Source organism: Microcaecilia unicolor, chromosome 2 (assembly GCF_901765095.1).
Source record: "Microcaecilia unicolor chromosome 2, aMicUni1.1, whole genome shotgun sequence".
Taxonomy (NCBI): domain Eukaryota; kingdom Metazoa; phylum Chordata; class Amphibia; order Gymnophiona; family Siphonopidae; genus Microcaecilia; species Microcaecilia unicolor.
Window position 1 is genome coordinate 136,928,405 of NC_044032.1, and position 24,002 is coordinate 136,952,406.

The window sequence follows — 24,002 nt, forward strand, 5'->3', positions numbered from 1 at the left end:
TATATGAAAATTGTATGCTTTCTATTATTACTGTCTGAAAAAAATTATTTACAGTTCAGAGGTTTAAACAGATATTTTGACTTATAAGTGACTCATGGCTTAAGGCAGTGGGCTTATAACCTTGGATGAGCAGCAGCCATAGTGGATGTTAGGTAGATGAAAGGAAAATGGGAGGGGGTCGTTTAGGAGGGGCAAGGAAAGAAAGCTGCAAGTAATAGTCAGGAATAAGGGAAAGAGAGGGATAGGTGAGGAAGGTTGTTGGCAAGCAGAACTGGAGTGAGTCAGAGCTGTGAGAGAGAGAAGATTGGCTCAGGGTGAAGGGGAGTTAAGGGAAAAAAACTGTTATAGGAACGTTTGGTGGATAGTGGAGTTGTTGAGTGGTGGGAATAGAAGGGATAGGGTGACAGTGATTGGTGTGGGAGTAAACTTCTTCCCTCCCGTCCTGCCTGGTTTTGGTGATTGGTGGGGCTGTGCACTGGTGGGGTGGGGGTTGGCTTTGGTAGTGTGTTTGGGGAGGGCGCTGGAGTCACAGCAGCAAGGTAGTTGAACAGTTTACCAGGCATCCATAGTTGCCAGGGAGAGGCATTTGAAGGGAGAGTTACAGAATTGACATGTAAGCTTAAACAGGTGAAAGGCTTGAGTGCAATACCGCCTTGAGCCAGGGCAGTACTTGGCAACACTGCAAGTCTTGCTTTCAATATATGTTAATGAATTTCGTAACAGTGTGAATGAGGCTAGGTCAATACTGACTAGCCTTAAGATTTGGGGAGGGGGGATTATGGTCGCTTTGGTGGGAAATGAAAGATGAATTTTTGTCTAAGATTGTTTAAATATATTTGATTTGTTATAAGAAGTAGCTAAATAAAGTTGAGGCCAATATATTCCATGTTTGTATTGTATTTGTGTATATTTTATTTGATGAGATTTTTTGGGGGGGTGGGTTATTCGGGTAAGTGAAATGGATGCTGTGTGAGTGCCAAGGTTATTGCAGCTTTAGTTTAAATTCTGTGATCAGCTGCAGCGAGCCTCTTATTATATTGTAATGAATATCATTAGCAAGGGCACTGATTGATTCATGGTGTATGAGATGGAATAAAGGGCTAAATCAAAAGCAGTCATATTTAAAAAAAAAAAAAAAAATACCACATACCTCCTAAACAGAGATAATTCATATGGTAAAAGTTAGATTGATCAACTATATTTTTGATACAAGAATTCCCTTTTTACAGGGGATATATACTAGACAGTCAAGTTTGAACTGAGAGTAGGTTAGTGGTTACTGAAGCGGACTGAGACCCTGAGGAAACTAGGTTAAATTCCTATAAGTCACTTAACCTTGCATTGCCACAGATACCATAATTAGATTGTAAACCCATTAGGGACAAGGAAAAGTACCTGCATAAATGTTTTAAATATGTTAACCGCTTGGATTACCCCTTACCCTTAGATTCCAAAGGCCAATACTTCTTGATACGAGTTGTTTCAAGTGAAGTGGAACTCCCTCCCAGCTCAGCTCCACTCTGAAGCATCCCTTCACATTAAAAAAAGTCCTTAAAACTCATTTATTTACTAAGGGGCGCTTTTACAAAAGTGCATAGACACCTATGTGTCCAATACATGTTATTGGCACTACTGCCCAGCTAACGCATGCCCCAGGCGGTAATTCCACTTTTGGTATGCACCCAAAACACGTAGTAGAAAATATTTTCTATTTTCTAACATAGGGCCCTTACCCGGTGGTAATCAGCAGTGGGCACATGCTGCATACTTACTGCCCAGTTAGAGCGTGAGACCTTACCACTAAGTCAATGGGTGGTGTTAAGGTCTCAGCCCGAAAATGGACGCACGCTGGTTTTCACTTTGCTGCACATCCATTTTCCGGGCACATTAAAAAAAAATCCCCTTTTTTCCAGGCACGCTCAGGAAATGGACCAGTGTGCATCCAAAACATGCGCCTACACCAACGCAGGCCACTTTTGGGCACACCTTATTAAAAAGCCCCTATGAGTTTTACCACAACCGCACCTTGAGCTTGCTTTATCTGAACTTTCTTTACCCTATCCCCCCCTCCTCTGCTCCCCCCTTTCTTTATGCTTTTTATTGCTTGCCTATCTTTGGGCATTTTTTTTTTTTGTAAACCACATATCTGCCCTCACTGGCCACCTTGCGGTGTATCAAGCTTGATTGATTGATAAATAAATAAATAAATAAATAAATAAAATATTTCCCTGCCCAATGGTCCTTCAAGAGTTGGCTAACTTTTTAAAAAATCGGATTGAGGATCTCTGTTCCTCTTTCTGAAGTGGTTTATTTGAAGTGGAGAGAGTTCATTTTTGTTAGCTGGGACTGTTTAATCAGTGTGTTAGGAAACGTTTTGTGTTCCATTAAATGATTAGGAATATGGTTTGCTAAAGAAGGGAGTTGTATATTTTAAGAAATATGTAGATCACCTAGGTAAAGTCTTCCAAAGATATTTTATTTAAAATGCCCGGAGTGGTCACATTTCATGCAACTTAGGGCTGTGTCAGGGGTTAAAAACTGTAACAAATAGAGGGGCATAATTGAACGAAAACGCCTATCTCCATGGGCGTTTATCTCCAAGAACGGGTCCGTGAAGGGGTGGACCGAACCGTATTTTGGGAAAAAATAGACGCCCATGTTTTATTCAACAATGTGTGAGCTGGGCATTTTTGTTTTTCAGCGATAATGGAAAATGAAAGCGCCCAGCTCAAAAACGAATAAATCCAAGGCATTTGTTCGTGGGAGGGGCCAGGATTCGTAGTGCACTGGTCCCCCTCACATGCCAGGACATCAACCGGGCACCCTAGGGGGCACTTTTACAAAACAAAAAAAAAAGGTAAAAGAGCTCCCAGGTGCATAGCACCCTTCCCTTGCGTGTTGAGCCCCCCCTCAAAACCCACTGCCCACAAGTCTACACCATTACTATAGCCCTAAGGGGTGAAGGGGGGCACCTACATGTGGGTACAGTGGGTTTGGGGGGGTTGGACGACTAATAAGCATTAAGCAGCACAATTGTAACAGGTAGGGGGGATGGGCCTGGGTCCACCTGCCTGAAGTCCACTGCACCCCCTAACAACTCCTCCAGTGACCTGCATACTGCTGCCAGGGAGCTGGGTATGACATTTGAGGGTGAAAATAAAAAGTTGTGAAACATCATTTTTTGTGGTGGGAGGGGGTTAGTGACCACTGGGGGAGTCAGGGGAGGTCATCCCCGATTCCCTCCAGTGGTCATCTGGTCATTTAGGGCACTTTTTGGGGCCTTATTCGTGAAAAAACAGGGTCCAGGAAAAGTGTCCTAAATTCTAGCTAAAAACGCATACTTTTTTCCCATTATCGGTGAAATGCGCCCATCTTTGTTCGGCAGATAACCACGCCCCAGTTCCGCCTTCGCACACCTCTGACACGCCCCCATCAACTTTGTCCGCATCCGCGACGGAGTGCAGTTGAAAACGTCCAAAAATCGGCTTTCGATTATACCGCTTTATTCGTTTTTGTGAGATAAACGTCCATCTCCCGATTTAGGTCGGAACTTGGGCGTTTTTCTCGTTCGATTATAAGCAGGATAATCACATATACATAATTAGAAATAATGAATAATTAAAAAAAAAGTACAAACATGTAATTTTAAACACATAAATAAAATCAACATGTAAAATGTGAGGGAACTGGCTTAAAATTTGCATGCACCAAAGAGAGAAAACATGCTGATTTTAAATCCTGGGTAATAACAGAAAACACAAAAGGTATAGCAATGATACTATCTACAAATCAAGGAGTGAGAGTGTCTGTATCACACCAGCAGATTGAGATGCAGTATGATGAAATTTCTTGTTACTCAGCTACCAATACATACCAACAGAGGGAAGAACTGATCACAAGATCCCTCTCTAGAAAGGTCAGGCACTGATATTCTAAAATCAATGACTGAAAAAGAGAGATAATTCACAAAATAAGAACCAGCCAGTTAAAAAAAAAAAAGTGCAACCCAATGTATGTTTTACTCACTATGGGGGTCATTTACAAAGGTGCACTAGCATTTTTAGCATGCGCTAATCATGTAGACACCAAGTAGATTCCTATGGGAATCTACACGTTCAGGGGCCCTTTTACTAATGTGCACAAAAAAATGGCCTGTGCTGGTGTAGGCACATGTTTTGGACCTGTGCAGGTCCATTTTTCAGCGTGCCTGCAAAAAAAGGTCTTTTTTTTGGGGGGGGGGCGAAAATGGACATGCAGCAAAATGAAAAACAGCGCATGTCCATATTTAGCCTGAGACCTTACTGCACCCATTGAGTTAGCGGTAAGGTCTAATGTGTTAACCAGGCGGTAATTGTCAGCGCGTGTACACTGTAAGCACCACATGGTAGAAAATTTATACCGCACGTTTTGGACATGCATCAAAAATGGGCACGCAGTAGCTGGACAGTAGTTCCAATTTCACACACGTTGAACGTGCGTAAGCGCCTACGCACCTTGGTAAAAGGGGAAAGGGAAATGGAAATGGGACTTGATATACTGCCTTTCTGAGGTTTTTGCAACTACATTCAAAGTGGTTTACATATATTCAGGTACTTATTTTGTACCAGGGGCAATGGAGGGTTAAGTGACTTGCCCAGAGTCACAAGCAGCTGCAGTGGGAATTGAGATCAGTTCCCCAGGATCAAAGTCCACTGCACTAACCACTAGGCTACTCCTCCACTAGCAACATTACTACTACTACTATTTAGCATTTCTATAGCGCTACAAGGCATACGCAGCGCTGCACAAACATAGAAGAAAGACAGTCCCTGCTCAAAGAGCTTACAATCTAATAAGCCTGCCTTTGCAGATCAGCAATGCGGCCGCGCAAGCTTCTATTTCTGTGAGTCTGACGTCCTGCACATATAGGACATCAGACTCACAGAAACAGAAGCCTGCGTGACCGCATTGCTGATCTGCAAGGGCAGGCTTCTACATGGAATATTGCTAATGGAATAGCAACAATCCATGTAGAATCTCCAATAGTAGCAACAGAATCTCAACATTCCATTTAGAATCTCAAAGAGGGAAAGGGAAATGGGACTTGATATACTGCCTTTCTGAGGTTTTTGCAACCACATATATTCAGGTACTTATTTTGTACCAGGGGCAATGGAGGGTTAAGTGACTTGCCCAGAGTCACAAGGAGCTACAGTGGCAATTGAACTCAGTTCCCCAGGATCAAGGTCCACTGCACTAACCACTAGGCTGCTACTCCACTCCTAAGGACCTCTTAGTGCACATTAATTTTTAGTGTGGGCTAAAAATGCTAGCACACCTTTGTAAAAGGGGCCCTATATCAGCATACACTATCTCAGCAAGCTTTCACAACAGTAAGTTTTCTGGAAAGAAGTTGGAAGCACAACTTCACTTTATAAAGTCTTCCTGTGTTGTGTTACATCTTTCTCAAAGTCAGTATTTAAAATATCATTAAAGTGATTCAAAAGAGATAGATCTTAAAATAACAACAACAATAATTCAGAATTTATAATCCGCTATTACCTCACAGACCCAAGGGGATTACAGTTTAAAAAACAAAAAATTGAAATATGAATACAAAGAAGAAACAGCTTTGTGGAAAGAGTGATATAGGATTCACTAACAAAATAATAGCCCATATCTTTGGGGAGACCAAGAGGTATGTTTACTAAGGTGCGTTAGCATTTTTAATGCACCTTTAAAGTTAAGGCATGTTAAATGCTAATGCGCCTATACAATTCTATGGGTGTGTTAGCGTTTAACGTGCATAAACCATTAACACGCGTTAAAACCACTAATGCACCTATAGTGCACCTTAGTAAACATAGGCGCAAGGAAAGAAAAGAAATTCTTGAAGAAGATAGAAAGAAAAGAAAAGGAAAGAATGTGGCCCTATTCTCTCAAATAAAACATGGCCCTAAACAGAGATTACTTAACTATTTTACTAAGACACGTTAGCATTTTTAACATGCCTACAATTAGTGTGCAAATCAAAAGAAAAAAAGCAGATCAAAAAAGACAAAAAAATAGAACAGGACGGTAACAGAAGAAGTGGTTTATTACAAGTTACCCGACGTGGCCACGTTTCGCCCTCAGGCTGCGTCAGGGGTAAAAAAAACTACAAAATAAAAATACATAATGAGTAAAACATAAACTTCACCATTGTATATTTGATAATAAAACATATCTAAAAACACTATCACATCATATAAAATAAAACCAGATCAAATCTAAAAACATAATACAATAAATTATAATGTCAAATCAATATCAGTTAAAAACATTCAGATTAAATATGCATGCAATAAAATAATAATTTTAATACAAGACATGATATCAACACAAAATATAATAATATCAACACTAAATGTATATCAATAGAACTGCATCGGGCAGATAGGTGGAGATATACAACACTAAAATAACTGAATGACCATACATACTAAATATCACCTACCTAATAGGGGTAAAAAGCAAAGTGAACCCCTAAAAGTAGTCATACAACCACCTAAAAAAATACAAAATAAAATAAATAAATAAAATCTCACAATACTTGGCCTCAATTGCCGTCTTTTATGCACATTCAATGATCTAAAAATATTGAAATTAATATTCACTTTGTTAAAAAGTGAAAATCAGTGGGTTTCTATGTTCTAATAGATAGCAACTCAAATCAATAGAAATTGATACAAAGTACCTAAAAACATCATACTGTTCTATGATGTTTTTAGGTACTTTGTATCAATTTATTTAGTATGTATGGTCATTCAGTTATTTTAGTGTTGTATATCTCCACCTATCTGTCCGATGCAGTTCTATTGATATACATTTAGTGTTGATATTATTATATTTTGTGTTGATATCATGTCTTGTATTAAAATTATTATTTTATTGCATGCATATTTAATCTGAATGTTTTTAACTGATATTGATTTGACATATTTTATTGTATTATGTTTTTAGATTTGATCTGGTTTTATTTTATATGATGTGATTGTGTTTTTAGATATGTTTTATTATCAAATATACAATGGTGAAGTTTATGTTTTACTCATTATGTATTTTTATTTTGTAGTTTTTTTGCCCCTGACGCAGCCTGAGGGCGAAACGTGGCCACGTCGGGTAACTTGTAATAAACCACTTCTTCTGTTACCGTCCTGTTCTATTTTTTTGTCTTTTTTGATCTGCTTTTTTTCTTTTGATTTGCCATTTCTGTGGCAGATCTTTGCCTTTTTTTTGTTTCTGTCTACAATTAGTGTGCATGCTAACCATATAGGCACCTGTAGGGATATTGTAGGCGCGTGCAAAGTTAACGCATGTTAAAGACGCTAACGTGCCTATAAGGCGACTTAGTAAACAGGGCCCTAAAAGTTAATCTGGCAAAGGTTCCTTTACCTTCCAAAAAGAATTGCAATTGTAAGGGCTCATAGAAAATATATTTAACATTGTTTAAGGAAACCATGCACTTACAAGGATATCTCAACAGAAAAATGGCACCCAATGCTAAGACTTTCTGATGGTAAGTAAGAAAATCCTTTTGTCTAGTTTGGGTCCACCTAGAAACATCAGGAAAGATGGAAACTCCCCCCCCCCCCCCCCCCCCCACACACACACACACCAAATTGCATTCCTTAGCTCTAAAGAAAAGATGCAAAAGAGCTTCTTTGTCATACAAGAGAAATCATATATTGAGGAATTGAACCAGATATGATCTTAAGAAACAGCCTAATTTAATCAACACCCTAGCTTCTATTCTATTTGTATTTTATACATATCAAATGTTAGAAAAGATGTACTCAATCACACAAACATTATCCAGTATTACTCATTTCCTCAAATCCTGCCAAATAAGAATATCACTCTACTTCTAAAAATACTGTCGTAATTGTATGCAGTTGGTCAGTGGTCTAAACATCACTGCTAACTGGATAGTACCACCAGTCTGTGTCGATTCCTGGATATTAAACGTTGGCTTGTATCCAGAAACCAGTATTGAATATCCAGGGTAGATATTCAGCCCTTGGCAGTCAGTGTTTTTTTAATTGCTTACAGCTGTGGACTGAATTAAATAAAAAAAATATGTATTGTTGGGCCAAGTAAAATTACCCAGAAGTTATTCGGTCACCAGCCCATATTCAGCAGGTTCCCAGTTAGCTCTTTGGATAACATTATGACAGCCTCTTTGCTGCCCTAATTTTATCCGCTTACATACTACTACTACTACTCATCATTTCTATAGCGCTACTACATGTACACTGCGCTGTACACATTATAAGCAGGTACTTTCTCTGTTACTAGAGGGCTCACAATCTGTTTTGTATCTGGGGCAATGAGTGACTTGTCCATGGTCATAAGGAGCTGCAGTGGGAATCAAACCCAGGTCGCCAGGATCAAAGCCCACTAACTATTAGGCTACTCCTCCAGTCAACGTCAGCATAGCCAGTTAGTAGACCAATTAGTACTATTAACTGGTTAAGTTCTGGCTCTGTCCAGGCCCTGCCTCTCCCCCCCCCCCCCCCCCCAGACCATCCTGCTACTAACTTTACCTAGGTGATCACAGACAATATTCAGTGGAAAGAGCTCCTTAAAATGTCGCCAAATATTGTTGGATGGCCAGCTCAGGGGGGTTAATTGGGCAGGAGCCTCTCTTTTGAATGTCTGGTCCCCATAGATTTTTTTACCTATGGTGGCTAATATTTTACAAAATACTGACCTCCACAGGCTGAATATTGGCCCCAGCAATGAATAACTTTAAACTCTGACATCAAATGAAGCCATCTTATTTTTCCATGGAGGTTGTGAGATGTGTTCCCTTCTCTCTCTCTCACTAGTGTCTCTTCTTTAGTGAGCATATTCTTGATTTTCCTTGTGGATCACCTCAAATTGCTTTCTCCTTATATTCCTTGGTCAGGGTCTTTGGCCATTTTATACATTTTTCTCAATGTTTCCTAGGTTTACTGTTGTCACCAAATTTAAGGTTTTTGGAGATTCAGCAGGGGTATTTTTTGATTGTTATTATTAAATTGTTTACTTTATCTTGGCTATAGTTTTCAGCATGTCTGAAAAGACAGCCTCTAACAGCTTCAAGAAATACAGAAGACAAGACAATTTCAGAAACAGGGACACCTAAATGGTCCTTACAGTGCTAAACCCAGATTTAAAACATAAGCGTTGCCATATTGGAACAGACCAAGGTCCATCAAACCCAGTATCCTGTTTCCAACAGTGGCTAATCCAGGTCACAAGTACCTGGCAAGATCCCAAACAAGTAAAACAGATGTCATGCTGCTTATCCTAGAAATAAGCAATGGATTTTCCCAAGTCCATCTTAATGTTTTATGGACTTTTCATTTAGGAAATTATCCAAACCTTTTTTAAACCCTCCTAAACTAATTGCTTTTACTACATTCTCTGTCAATTAATTATAAAGTGTAATAACTCATTGAGTGAAGAAATATTTTCTCCAATTTGTTTTAAATTTAATACTTAGTAGCTTCATTGCATTATCCGTTGTCCTTATATTTTTGGAAAGAGAAAACAAATGATTCACATCTTCCCATTCCTCTCCAATCAGTATTTTATAGACTTCTATCATATCTCCCCTCAGCCATCTCATCTCTAAGCAAGAGTCCTAGCTGCTTTATCTTTTCCTCATAGGGAAGTCATCCCATCCCTTTTATCATTTTCATCACCCTTCTCCATACCTTTTCTAATTCTGCTATATCTTTGTTGAGATACCTCTAATAGGTATTATGTCACAAGATACAAAGGTATTTATGAGCACTAATCATAGAAACATAGAAATATGATGGCTGATAAAGGCCAAAAGGCCCATCCAGTCTACCCATTCTCCGTAACCCTTAACTCCAAGACTGATGCTTTTATATTGGCATTGGATCCAAAGGACCCAGGAAATGAACTGGTTGCTGAGGATATATCAGTACCAAGGATGTTGTGGTCTTCCACAAAAATCAAACATCAGCAGACCCTATCTTGATTGGGTAGTCATTGATCCCTGCTCAATGAAGGTGAAAAGTTTTGCCTTTTTGTCAATATAATCAAAGTACACTGATGCTTTACAAAGAGCAGAGGTAAGGAAGTATCATCATCAGTCTTCATCAAAATATGATGCTGGAAGGAAAGAGATATTAGTGGCAACCATATTCACTAAGAGTACCCCTGATGAGAGGACTTTTCACTTCATCCTTTTTGGATGGCAAATATCAATACGTGGCCTCAACTGCTATAGCCCATTCAGTTTTATCATGGAAAGGCTTTTCAAACATCTGGTTCAATTCCATGATTTGGTGCCATCAGCACTGAGAGAGAGAGATGTATGAATACTCAAGACTCATGCAGTACTTGGAAGCTTTTCTGTAATGCCAAGGCATCAAAGTAATGAAAGTGTGTCAGCTGCCCCAATGTCTATATCAAGTGCCTTAGGGTAGCATCAAGGTTACTGCCCAACAGTCAAGAGAAAGCCTTACTGATGCCTTGACTACTAGCCAGGCAGAACATTCAGGCTTTACTTACAGAGTACCATTACAATCCCATACAGCTTACACTGAGACAAAAGATGAAGTATGTTTTTTTAGCTTGTTAGTATGCCAAAAAAAATAGGTGCAATTGACTGCAAAAAATATAACTATAATTCTAAAAATATATGCCTGATATTCGAAGGTGTGTCTTGTAAGTTTCAATGAAAAGTTGGTGGAGAAAAAAAGACTACAGAATTCACGGAGATGCCTCAATTTGAAGAAAACACACTTCTTGAATAGAGAGGATCCACCCCAGGATATTGAGGGAGCTCAGAGAGGTTTTGGCGGGTCCTCTTAAAGATTTGTTTAATATATCCTTGTAGACAGGAAAGGTTCCAAGGGATTGGAGAATGGCAGAGGTGGTCCCTCTTCACAAAAGTGATGGAAATGAAAACGGTAACGGAATTCAAACATGCTTGAGATAAGCATAAAGGAATCCTGTGCCGAAGGAATGGATCCTCAGGAGCTTAGTCAAGATCGGGAGGCGGGGCTGGTGGTTGGGAGGCGGGGATAGTGCTGGGCAGACTTATACGGTCTGTGCCAGAGCCTGTGGTTGGGAGGAGGGGCTGGTGGTTGGGAGGCGGGGATAGTGCTGGGCAGACTTATACGGTCTGTGCCCTGAAGAGCACAGGTACAAATCAAAGTAGGGTATACACAAAAAGCAGCAAATATGAGTTATCTTGTTGGGCAGACTGGATGGACCGTGCAGGTCTTTTTCTGCCGTCATCTACTATGTTACTATGTATGTTATTAATCATAAATCTCCAAAAAAAACTCCACATCCAATTTTATATTCATGAAACAGCTACATAACCACCTTTCAAAAATACCTGAAGGGACGAGACTCAATTTTATAGTGAAAATATATGTGAAAATGTTATTTATCTTGGATGATGAAATATTCTCCTTCTCCAGTGTTCTATTCACGTTAATAATGCTCTCAATTCTCCCAACAGGGGAACCCTGTTTCGCCTCAACCGGGCTGCGTCAGGGGAAAATTGACTGCACCCATATCGACTCCCTCCCTCCCCAGCTAAATAAATGGCATGGCTCCCTCATTGTTCAGGTTATATGTGATGTACTTGTGAAGAGTCTGAGAACCATTTCCAAATTTTATGATTGCTGTCATGATTCCTACATCCTCTTCCAGCCAGCACTTGGTCTCAATTCATCTGAAGGACATTAATATTAAGGGTAGCTTCCCAATAAGTTTGAAAGTGTACAGCTTTCAATTTGTAAGTTCTGTGGGGAGGGCACTAAACCAGAAAGTACGCACATGTCAAAGGGTTTTTTTTCTGCATTGTTAATTGGATTACTTTCTTCTTTATCCATGCTTTTATCTTGTCTAGACTTGACTATTGTAATGTTATCTATGGTGGAGTCAGCTAATCATTTACTTTGAAATGTTAAACATTTTGACCATGTTACACTGTTTTCTCTACAATCACCACTGACTTTCAGAATCACATTAACTTCAAGATTCTGGTTTTATCACATAAAATCTTATACATTGGTATTCCTCTCTATTTTAACTCTGCCATTGTGTTTTGTCATTATCCATGACCTTACATTCACTTTATGACTACTAATTCCACTTTGAGTCCAAAAAGGCAATACATCCAATATTCAAAACGATTTAAGCATGCAAGAGAGGATCTTGCCCCCACGCTCAGCAGGCCAACCACCAATATTTAATGGCATCTAACCGGGCAGTGCCTCTGAATATCAGCTTAGATTTGGCATATGAAAAGTGGGCAGGATAAGGGCATTCCAGAGGCGGAGTCGGGGAGGAACCGGGAGCTGTGCAGATGCCTGCAGTATTCAGTACCAGCACCCGCACAGCTAAGTGACCATTTTGAATCATATAAATAACAGTAAATATTGGTCACATAGCTTCTGGATAGCAGCCAGTGTTGCCACATGTGATCCATTTCCTCACACTCCCGCCAAACTGATTGTGACCCACCCCCGTACCCCTCCCCACCCCGAGATGGCCCAACATGGGACCAGCCCCAAGAATGGCATTTCTAAAATGGCTCCCCTCCCTCCCTAGACTATTCCCTCCCTCGGGACCTACCTATTATCCCTGGTGATCCAGAGGGAGGTCTTCTGAGCAGCAATGATCCCCCTCACTCCTGCCCCTAGTGGCTACAAGTCTTAACATTATGGCCGTGAGCTCTAGCAGAAGTATCGTGGTATACTGCTAGAGGTCAGCCTTCCATGTAAGAGTGGTCATCTCAGTGGGGGGGGGGCATCTCGGGTGGGCTCTTCTCAGTGGGGGGAGGGAGTCAGAAGGGAGGTGTCAGAATCAGTAGGAGAGGGAAGTAATATAGATTGACAGAAGCACTTATGGCGACATAAAAAGCAGAACAGACGAAGAAATCTATATGAAGATGAATTTATTGTTGTTGGTTGAATAAATTAATCTTCATATATTATTATTTGTAGCATTTGTATCCCACATTTTCCCATCTCTTTGCAGGCTCAATGTGGCTTACATTTCCCTTAATGGCGAATGCCATTTCGGGTAGTAGAATTGCAAAGGTTATTGCGTATGGTGCATACATACATGATAACATGCATGGAACATAACATATGTGGTGCATACATACATGATAACATACATGGAACATAACATATATGGAGTAGATCATGGTATATATATATATACATATATATACACCATGTGCGTACATACATGGTATAGAAGAATAATTATGGTATAGCCTGAAGGTTTCAGAGTGATAAATTGCATTATAATCTACTTTAGGTCATCGACTGTAGAGAGATCTTGTTTTACATAGGTTTAGTGTGGTGATGTCTGTCATGTGATAAGAGTTCGGTTTTGTATAGCTCGTGTGTAGTATTATTAATTAATATTTAAGATGGATGTTTATGGTATGCCTTCTTGAAGAGATCTGTTTTCATTAGCCTTCGGAAGATGGTTAGGTCTTGCGTTGTTTTTATGGTCTTCGGTAGTGCGTTCCATAGCTGCGTGCTGATGTATGAAAAGCTGGTCGCGTATGTGGATTTACATTTTAGCCCTTTACAGCTAGGATAGTGGAGATTGAGGTATGTGCATGATGATCTCTTTGCGTTTCTCCTAGACATATCTATGAGGTCTGACATATAGTTCGGGGCTTCTCCGTAAATGATTTTGTGGACCATGGTGCAAACCTTGAACGCAATTCGTTCTTTTAATGGGAGCCAGTGTAGTTTTTCTCTTAGTGGTTTTGCACTTTCGTATTTCGTTTTCCCAAATATGAATCTGGCTGCTGTGTTTTGAGCGGTTTGAAGCTTCTTAATGATTTGCTCTTTGCATCCGGCATAGATGGCGTTACAGTAGTCTAGATGACTTAATACCATTGATTGTACTAGGCTGCAGAATACTTCCCTAGGGAAGAAAGGTTTGATTCTATAGATTTCTTTGTCTGGTCTGCTTTTTTTGCCACCGTGTTGGATCTTGCAGATAGACTGCCCTGTTTTCCAGAAGCACTTATGTGCACATAAGTGCTGGCAACCAGCACAACTTAAATTAGCACTGGATGTTCGATGTCAGTGCCTGGACATGGCCTGGCATTGAATATATAGAGATAATTTTAGCCAGCAACAGTCAGTATTAAAAAAAAAAACCACCTGACTACCACTGGCTTAATATTGACCCAAGTGTGTTTTCTTCTTTGTCGCCCCTTATCTGTGAAACTTGCTTCCACTACTTTTGTGGTCAGAGCTTCCTTACCGGAAACTTACCTTTTGACCATTGCATTCCCAGGTTTTCAGGACCAGAGTCCTTCCTCCAGCAGTCATGCATTTACATTTCCTTCTTTCCCTGATATTCTTTGCAAGTTTACACCAGCCACACTTTCCCTGGTAACCTTAGCTAGTCTCCTGTCTGTTCTAGTCTGTGACTTTTTCTTTTCTCCTGTTCTATTTAGTTGATGGAGTTCCTTTCTTGTTTTCTGTTTAATTATTTTGGAAACTGCTTTGGTATAATTGTTGAAATGTGTTATATCAAGTACCCAACAAACATAAACAAGACATACAAACCATGATTGCTAACATCCCTGCATGCACTATGGAAAGAAATTCTATAATGATGTATGCAGTCAGGGCCAGACCAATATAATCTAGAAAAAAAATGTAATTAAGTAGGTCTGCAGACTGAATGCTTGATGGGTCACTGGTTCTTCTGTCATCATTGTACATGGGGCCCTTTTACTAAAATGTGTTAAAAGATGGGCTTAGTGCATTTTAATGGAGGAATTCCTTGCATGCTAAGCCCATGTTTAACACACCATTAAATTAAGGCCTTTTCTTGACTTTTTTTCTTCTTCTAGATCATGTGCTAATGTTGTCATTGCATGGCAACTGCAAATAATTCATGTGGGTGCACTTACTGCTTTCAAAGTCTGCTTTATTCAGATAGCACAAGCTAATCATAATGCATTACCTAAACACTTCCACGCACATTTCCCATTCATGGCACATCTCCTCTCCAAAATAGTTTTGAAAAATAAATAGCACATGCTTAGTGCATGGGAAATGGTAAATAACCACAAGGGGCCAAATTCTGTATATGGTGCCTGAAAAATCTGCTTGGAAAAAAAGTTATGCCTAGGCATATTCTCTAAAGTACACCTAAAGTTTATAGAATAGAGTTAAAATTTTCACATGGTATATAGAATACGCCGAGGGGCTTGCCATAAGACTAAATTTGGTCATGTCCATTTAGGCCATGTTGTACTTGGTGTAAATCCTGATATTTATTTAGATAATAAGTGGGAAAGCGCGGGGTATAAATGTTACAATACAATACAATTTGCTCACACCTTTTTCAGTAGTAGCTCAAGGTGAGTTACATTCAGGTACACTGGATATTTCTCTGTCCGAGGAGGGCTCACAATCTAAATTTGTACCTGAGGCAATGGAGGGTTAAGTGACTTGCCCAAGATCACATGGAACTGTAGTAGGATTTAAACCTGCCACCTCTGGACTGCAAGACTGGTGCTCTAACCACTAGGTCACTCCTCCACTCCCTACCTTTCAATAGTAGCTCAAGGTGAATTACATTCAGGTACACTAGATATTTCCCTGTCCCTGAAGAGTTCATAATCTAAGAGGCCCTAACATGAACTTATTTCTTTAAAAAAAAAGACTTACTGCAAAATGCATTAAAGCACTTTGCAGTTATTTGACATTTTGCATGTGCTAATTTCACATTATTTTTTAAAATTTATTTTGAAAGGGGGTGTGGCATGAGTGTAGAAGCATTATCCAACTAGTGTGTTCTAATTAGCACACGCCAACTGGAAAATGCACATTTAAAACAGGAGCACCTCTTAAATAGGAAGTGGTAAGTGCTTTCATGTTAATTTTTTTATTTTAAGTTCCATGTAGTAACGGAAAAATAATCTTGCTACTTACAAATATATATATATATATATATATATATATATATATAATATTTATTTATTTTGTAGGTAGCAAGCTAATTTTTTCATCTGAGCTTAATATGCATGAAGCTCCAGCATTAAAATGTGTTAAGGCCAGATTTTAATGTGTTTTACTAAACCGTCAAAGTGTGTGCGTAGGGCCTCATATCAAGCCGCACGAGTGGCTCCTGCTGTGGTAATGCCAATAAAGCCCATTCACTTTGAATGGGTTCTGTCAACATTGCTGTGTGGGAACTGCTAGCGCAACTTGATAAAAGAGGCTCTTAATGTGAGAAAAGAGGCTTACCGCAAAACATCATAATTTACTTGTCAGCATGTACTAATCGTGAGCTATTTATTTTTTTCAAGAAGGGGCATATCACAGGCATGGAAAGGGCACTGAAGTGCTGTCCATCTAGCGCATTTACATTAGCGTATGCTAACCAGATAACAGACTTAACCCCCTGTTTACTAAGCCACGCTAGTGGCTGCTACGTGACAGTGCCAACACAGCCTGTTCAAAGTGAATGGACTGTGTCGGCGTTAGCGTGGCTTAGTAAACAGGGCACAGGGGGGTTAATGTGAGAAGTCTTAGAACCTCCTAAATAGGAGGCAGTAAGTGCTCCCGTGATAATATTTTTACAGGTGTTGCACACTAATGGAAAAATTATTTTGGAAACTGCATAAATAAAAAAGAAAAAAAGCCTTTTTGGGGGCCATGTTAGAAATGGGTTTAGGGCTAGATTCTGAATATGCTGCCTGAAAAATCTGTGTGGAAAAAAATTAAATATGCCTACATTTTATAGAATAGATTTAAATTTCCGCATGATATATAGGCTATGCTGAGCAACTTGCCATGCAACTAAATTTGGTCATGTCCATTTAGGCCACATTTTACTTGGTGTAAATCCTGTTGCCTAAATTATGCACAGATCAGGTGTATTCTATAATAATGTGCATAGATTTTAGAAATGCCCAGGTTCCACCCCCCTTTTTAACTATGCGACTTAGGGCCCTGTTGACTAAGCCACGTTTTAGGCATGTTAGCGTTTTTAATGCACATTAACCATGTACGCGCTTACAATATATCTATAGGTGCCTACACGGTTAGCGCGTGCGCTAATTGTAGGTGCGTTAAAACGCTAACGGGTCTTAGTAAACAAGGCCCTTAGAATTTAGGTGCACTTCATTAAAGAATACAATTAGCAAATTGTGAGTGGCCTAGTGGTTAGGGTGGTGGACTTTGGTCCTGAGGAACTGAGTTCGATTCCCACGTCACAGGCAGCTCCTTGTGACTCTGGGCAAGTCACTTAACCCTTCATTGCCCCATGTAAGCCGCATTGAGCCTGCCATGAGTGGGAAAGCGTGGGGTACAAATGTAACAAAAAAAATTAGTGCTGATAATTGCTTGTTAACATTCAATTAACAGTGCTGATTAGCTAGTTAACTAACTAAGTTATGAACATTGTTATAGAATACGCTTCGTTTTCTGTGTGGATTTTTTTTTTGTTACATTTGTACCCTGCGCTTTCCCACTCATGGCAGGCTCAATGCGGCTTACATGGGGCAATGAAGGGTTAAGTGACTTGCCCAGAGTCACAAGGAGCTGCCTGTGCCTGAAGTGGGAATTGAACTCAGTTCCCCAGGACCAGAGTCCACCACCCTAACCACTAGGCCACTACTCCATGCACCCATTTTCAGGCGCCATATGTAGAATCCGGGGGTTAGTGCATAGATGAGTCCCATGTTAAAACATTCTAAACCCATTCCTTTAACACATTTTTATAAAAGGGCTCCTAAGTTTGTATCTGAGGCAATAGAGGATTAAAAATGCAATTCTATAACTAGGCGCCCTGCACACAGGTCCTCAGACAAGCAGCATTTACGTGCGTAGATACACTAGCAGCATTTACGTGCGTAGATACACTATGCAGTATTCTATAAGGGTACACATAAATGCAAGGGGGCTTACACATGGATGTAACATGGGAGGGCCTTTTACTTGTGTGCACAACTTTCAGAATACCGTACATTTGTGGGCCTGGGCTCCCCAATTTGGGTTCAGGCCCCCAAAGTCTTCTGACTTGGCTGCTGGGGTCCCCAAGCCCTGACAGCAGAAGCTTTCCTGCAGCAATATTTACTGCTATGCTGCCTTGTCCTGCTTTCCATTCCCCTGTGTGCATACTGATTTTTAATGAAATTGAGTAAGCATGAACTTCACGCATGTTCAATTTCACTAAACCCCAGCATGCGTGCTGGAGCAGGAAATCAGGGCAAGCAGCACAGCACTGAATATCACCACAGGAATTCTGCTTGCGGGGATTAGGACCTCCAGCAGCCCAGGTATGTGGGGATGAGGCGGGGTGGAAAGCAGCAGGGAGGCAGGGCAAAATGGGTCCCTCCACAATTGAGGTCTGGCTACACCCCTGCATAGACCTGGTGTAATTTAGCATGCCTACATTTAGGTGCATCTGTGTGGGTTTACACTAGTATTCTATAAGGGAATCTGGGAGTCCAGTTGCCATTATAGAATAGGCACTCCTCAAAAAGCCTTGGGGTTGTCTAGTTACAGAATTGCCCCTGAATGACTTGCCAAACCTCACCAGCAGCAGTTGTGGGATTTGAACCACCATTCCCTAGTTATCAGCTCAGTACTCTACCCACTAGTCTACTCTGAACTGGACTAATCAAGTCAGAATTAGAGCTATTTGGTACTGAAAAAAGCTACAGTCAGTGACATGAACAAGTTCAAAGAAGCAAGTGAGCAATAAGTTCACCTAAAATCAGCAATAAAATTCATCGGCATTTGCATACACAATGTTCTGAAACGCACTTAATGTACACCTTTTTGACTTTAATGCCTTTAAAGCTGAACAAAACAAAATTAATGTCACTTTTTAAATCAACAGTATGCTTTCTAATTTGCATTATGTCTCTTGAGACACCACTTACCTAGAAATATTGAAAGCTAATGTTACATATGCTATTTATTTTGATGCACTCACCGATTTTACATTTGTTGCCTAAGGTGATAAAAGTCTACATGGTTTCTTGGTTTTTGAATAAAATTCATTCTTACTCTCAATCACATCCAAGTTTGCATGGCATTATTTATTTATTTTTTGTTATTGGTTCCCTGAAGAGGTCTATCATATAGATTATATTGTATTATGCCTGAGGGGTTGATAAATGCTGGATAATCTGATAGCTCTCTTATGGAGGTTATTTAGGACAGTAGGAGGGTCCAAGAAAATATCAGGGCAACCGGTCTGCAATCTCCAAAATGGAAACACAAAACATCAGATCGATAAGAGAGAAATATCAATTGATATTTCTCTCTTATCGGACAGTAGGAGCGGCCTGTACTGAAACAGTGTTATAGATAATTGAGCCACTTCCAAATTTGACTAAAACTGTCAGTATTATTGGTCTAAGCTTGTGAACCAAAGAGCATTGCAACGTGGAGCTGGACCGTTTACTCTAGGTGAGATCATGAGACAGAAGAATCATGATGCATTAGGTGACCTGAAGACAGATAGGACATGACAACCTAGTATAATCATGCCCACCCATAAATGTGGTCAGAGGGTAGGTCTGCAGAGACTCCTCTTTGATGGGCCTATCACAGAATGAGTTATGTATGTATAAGGTGACTAGGCCTTTGCATCATAGGACCAGCCCACATGACTTAATCCTCATTAATCTGGACCAATCATAAAATGTCAAGCTCCATTACTTCCATATTAGCCTGCCAACAGCACAATGACAGGACTGGACACAAATCCTATATAACATAGAATTTCCTGGATATTAGAGTGAGAGAAGTGTGAAAGTAAGAGTGACAGAGTTAAGAGTAAGTGAGTGAGAATAACTAGCAAAGTCCAAGTCCATTCACCAAACAGTGGGTAAAGCTAGAGTAAATATGTGTATTGACTCTGTGTGGCAACATTGAACATAAAGAGATTGTAAGTTTCTGCATATGCCTTTAATCAGAACTTAGATTTTGTTAATTAGTCTATGCAACTATTAATTTGAGCTAAATAAAAGCCATACATTAATTCCCAAGTAAAGTTCAATGTGAGCATCTCTTGCTTATATAAGGAATACATTGAAGGGGTATAAAGGTACTACCTAATAAGGTATAAATAGATCTTGTGAAAAATGTGGGTAATGAAAGGGTTGATTTTGAGAGGATGGTTCAGTAAACAACATTTTTAGTACTATGTTTAAAGAAGTACTGACTTTCCCTTGGACTGGATGCAAGTCAGAAAACAGAAAAGAAGAAGCTTAACACATACACCTGAGGAAAGCAGGCCATTGTTGTGGCTCAAATCAAAATGCAGTAAGTCCCAGAAGCAGGAAGGGAATTCTGTATTGCAAAAACAGAGCACTGTACAGAACATTTTTGAATCATTGGGCAGGAATTCTTACATAGAATCGTTGACAGATGGATGAGAATTGTTGAGAGATGTAAAAAGGTCATATGAACAATATCTGTCCCTCACTGGCAAGAAGGAAAGTTTGAAATCAGCTTGTTGTCAGAGCAGAAAGAATTGTTACTCTGTTTTAATTCCTGAGAACCCAGAAAACTGATTTGGAAACAAAAATGGAGACAAAGATAAAAAGGCCTTTATTGACCTTGAAGAAGAGAATACATACTTAAGACATGAAGCAAACAAGGTCCCTATTCTCTTGGGAGGAGTTTTGACATTGCCAAGGACCCAATGATGGAGTATCTACTGTCAATGATTTCTGTGATGAAGATGTTCATTCTGAGACTATTTTTGCTAAAAAGTAGAACTTCTCAAGTCTTCAGTTGTAGAATTGTGTGATTGTCATAAGCCAGGATGTATAGGCTTATCGAATGAATATGAAAGCAGTGGCATTCCAGTTTCAATGCCAGAGGAAAAGGGTAGAGTAGCAACACTAAATCATACTGGTAAAGGTTCAGTATCAAGTTCAGGCTTTTCACTTCTTGTCCTCTCACAAAGGTAAGCAGACATAGACAGAATACCTCTGCTTACACACAGGTAGGGAAAGGACAAGAGAGAGAGAGATAGAGAGAGGAAGAAGAAGAAGAAGAAGAAGAATGAATGAATGAATGAATGAATGAATGAATGAATGAATGAATGTACGGAAAATTCTTGACAGTTTTGGGGAAACCGAGAGAGCGCAGGTAGAAAAGGGGAAAGGAACAGTGATTTCCCCTAGGGAGACTCTTGATTGCAAAAATGATATTGGGAACTGAAGGCCAAATATACCTGTTTCCAGTGTTGAGCATAGACAGAATGAAGGAAATTGAACAGAATCTGCTTTAACTGATATGTTTCGCAAGACAGATCTTCTAACAGTCTGCCTAGTGACTGGGCCGGCCCATGTGGAACATGCAGCATGAGCAGCCATTTTACAAAGAAACATGATAAATAAAAGAGTGGCATCAATCACAGCTCTGTACCTGTAAGAACAATTGCCTCTTCAATCATTTCTCCAAACTCTAGTTCCAAACGGCTGCTTAGTGACCAATTTATACATGCCTAGGAGCAGGAGTAAATACTGACAGGAAAATTTGTAATGGTATATGTCTATTTCTATTGCAAAAAAGGAAACACATGCATTTTTGAACTCCACCCAAAATTGTGTGCTGTGTGTATACACATATAAGCAGTGGCTTTTCTAAAATCACAACTTACACGTTTCATGCTATTTACATATGTAAATTGACTTTTTTATATGCACAAACAGCTCCTAATCCTTCTAACATGACTTGCTTAATGTATTTCTCATTGTTTTGAGATTTTTCAATCTATAAATATATGAGCACAGAAATTCTACATAACAGCTCAAAGCAAAATTTCACAGAATTATCTTATTTAGTATATATAAAATAGGAGCAAAAGGCACTCTGATCATGCTTAATGTAAGGTTACAAAAAAAACTGCAACAAGGGCATTCAAATACACATATCATTGCACACTGTCAGAAGAAAGGGGGAAGGGAAAGGGAAATTGGACTTGATATACTGCCTTTCTATGTTTTTTGTAACTACATTCAAAGCCGTTTACATAGTATATACAGGTACTTATTTGTACCTGGGACAATGGAGGGTTAAGTGACTTGCCCAGAGTCACAAAGAGCTGAGGAGGAGATTGAATCCAGATCCCTAGGATAAACATCTGCTGCACTAACCACTAGGCTACTCTTTCAAGAAACACATTAGCTCTTTTGCAGAGTTTGTCTCTTGTAGGTTTCAATTTTTATAATTCCAAATTGCTATATGTTGATATCCATATTTTATATATATATATAAAAAAAATTTGTCCTGGAAACTTTAATAGAGGAGTGTGGTAGCCGTGTTAGTCCACTCTTGACATTTGCTTATTTCCGATCTGAGGAAGAAGGGCAACCTTCGAAAGCTAATCAAGAAATGTATTAAGTTATGTCCAATAAAAAAGGTATCATCTTATTTTCTTTTCCATATTTTATTTTGTTTGATTTCTATTGATATCCTGGAAACTTTGAATTGCCCAGAGAGATCATTCAATTTGAAGATCCTCTTCTGGTCTCTCAAAACTCCACCCAAAGGACACATTTTTTCCAGCCATTGGTCAAACTAAAATGTGTTCATGAATAGGAAAGGTGGTGCTGAGGGCATTCTATTCAAAGTTGTCAAATTGCATACAGACTGTGAAAAATTGCAGGACAATCTTAGGAAATTGGAAGAGTGGGCATCCAAATGGCAGATTAAAGTTTAATGTGGACAAGTACAACATGAGGCACATTGGGAGTGTTAGGAACAAAAAATATTAAAGATTTCATGGGATAACAAGAGATACTTAGGCTATGATAGGATTTTAAAATGGAAGACAGAAAAGCCATTTTACTCTGAGATGGATGCATAGTAATAAGTCAAAGGATACAGGGCTTTGCTAATTCTCTGTTGGTTCACCTTTGGATGTTATTTTGAAGTCACGTTACTTGAGTTGGACCTAGAAAGACTCACCTGTCCAGGAAGAACCAAGGCCAATGTTTACTTTTGAGCAGACTTGTTCAAAGATGTCTGGTCAAATTGACTCTTCTTTGAAGGGAGATCATGTCAACCCAGATAAGCTAATGAGAGTAATGAAATGGATGAATGGAAGATTCTGAACAGGAGGCTTAAAAATGAACCCATTGGAAGTAACCGATGGTAGGCTGACAGGATGTCAGAATAAACTTTTCTCCCTGGAATTTCCATAGAAATTTCCTTGGACTGTTTAGTGACACATCATCATCACAGGCCTCAGAACTCACAAAGGAACAGGGGCGGAGCTTTATATTGAGGTTCATAATCAAAGTGTATTATAAAAGGCAAGTACTGGAAAGGTTTTTTTTTCGGAATGCTGAAATCTTGCATGCTGGTGAGTAGATGAGGGAAGAAAGTCTTACAGACTGACTTTAATGCATTCATGGAAAAGCAGATAAGCTCTCATTCCCGTGTTTTGGGCTTGTGCTTTGTCATTTTTCTCAGAGTAACAGGTAAGTATGGGGATAGTTAGCTAAGTAAACAATTAGTTTGATGGAGACACTAATGCTCTCTTTACTTTGACCAGGATTGACTCTGCTAATGGCTAACCTATTCTTTAAATGTAGTTAAAAAGAAAGTATGATTTCTTCTGATCTAGATATGCTTCCTGCTGTTTTGCAGACTTTCATTCTTGTATCAATAATTTGTCATTGTGATCTCTTCCTAATTTTCAGAGAACAGTTTCTTTCTTTATATCACCTCTTGGTTAAAGCATAGCTTTGGGAGAAAGAGTTAGGCATGTCATAGAGGGGCATAATCGAACGGAAACGCCTATCTCCATGGGCGTTTATCTTCGAGAACGGGTCCATGAAGGGGAAGGCCGAACCGTACTTTCGAAAAAATGGACGTTTTTGAGCTGGGCGTTTGTTTTTTTTTAGCGATAATGGAAACTAAAAACACCCAGCTCAAAAACGTCCTAATCTGAGCCATTTGGTCGTGGGAGGAGCCAGG